This window comes from Gossypium arboreum, chromosome 3 (genome assembly GCF_025698485.1).
Source record: "Gossypium arboreum isolate Shixiya-1 chromosome 3, ASM2569848v2, whole genome shotgun sequence".
Lineage (NCBI taxonomy): Eukaryota > Viridiplantae > Streptophyta > Magnoliopsida > Malvales > Malvaceae > Gossypium > Gossypium arboreum.
In genome coordinates, this window is record NC_069072.1 from 42,115,072 (window position 1) to 42,116,410 (window position 1,339).

General features: G+C 38.8%; 1 non-coding gene across 1 annotated transcript; it reads right to left on the bottom strand.

The window, feature by feature from the left end:
* Positions 1–356: 356 nt before the first annotated feature.
* On the bottom strand, positions 357–463 carry LOC128291200 (small nucleolar RNA R71). The gene has a single exon (XR_008280976.1). It is a non-coding gene; the product is annotated as a small nucleolar RNA R71 (small nucleolar RNA).
* Positions 464–1,339: the final 876 nt, after the last annotated feature.

Below are 1,339 nucleotides of genomic sequence, written 5' to 3' on the forward strand. Positions count from 1 at the left end.
GTATGATTATGCTAAACCTAGCCTAACAGGAGCTGAATCGAGTATAGTTAGACCTGCTATTGCTGCAAATAATTTTGAACTGAAACCTAACACGATTCAAATGATACAACAGTTTGTTCAGTTTGATGGTTTGCGGGCGAGATCCAAACACTCATTTAGCAAACTTTCTGGAATTCTGTGACACCTTTAAGATCAATGGCGTTTCTGACGATGCCATTCGCCTTCGGTTATTTCCCTTTTCATTGAAGAATAAGGCTAAACAGTGGTTGAACTCGTTACCACGAGGATCAATCACCACTTGGGAACAAATGATCGAAAATTTTTTGCTTAAATATTTTTCGCCGGCTACAATAGCTAAACTAAGGAATGATATTTCTTCTTTTGTGCAGATGGATTTAGAAACATTCTATGATGCATGGGAGAGATATAAGGATCTATTGAGAAGATGCCCTCACCATGGGCTACCACTTTGGCTACAGGTTCAAACTTTTCACAATGGTCTGAATCCTTCGACTAGACAGATGATTGATATAGCTGCTGGTGGGACTATTAATAATAAGACACCTGAAGAGGCTTATGAATTTATAGAAAAGATGTCACTGAATAATTATCAGTGGCAAGTCATGAGGACAAAGCCGACGAAAGCGACCAGCATTTTTAACGTCGATTCAATTACTATGCTCTCTAATCAGGTAGAACTTTTGAATAGAAAAATTTATGGTTTACTTGGTTCTTCACAGGTTCATCCAGTAATGTAGTGCGATGCAAGTGGAGGTGGAACAAGCAATTCAGAATACCCACCTTATGGCCATAACATGGAGAACGAATAAATGAATTATATGGGTAATAATCCTTGACCTCAAAATAATCCTTATAGTAATACTTACAATGCAGGTTGGAGGAACCACCCAAATTTCTCATAGGGAGGCCAAGAAAATCAGAGACTGCCACCCCCTCCAGGCTTCCAACAACAACCTTACCAGCAAGAGAAAAAGCTTATCCTTAAGGAAATGATGACAAAATTTATTTCAATAGCGGAAACCCATTTTTAGAACACTGAAACTGCACTTAAAAATCAGCAAGCATCGATTCAATAGCTCGAAAATCAAATTGGTCAGTTGGCTAAGATGATTTCAGAGAGACCACCAAGAAGTCTACCTAGTAACACAGAACCCAATCCAAAAGAACATGTGAAAGCAGTTACATTAAGGAGTGGGAAAGTGTTACCTGAATCTGAAAAGAAGCCACCACAAGAAGCTGATAGAACCGAAGGAGATGAGGGAAAACCTGAAAACAATGACAATCCAATGCCAAAGGAATACAAACCACCAATCTCATA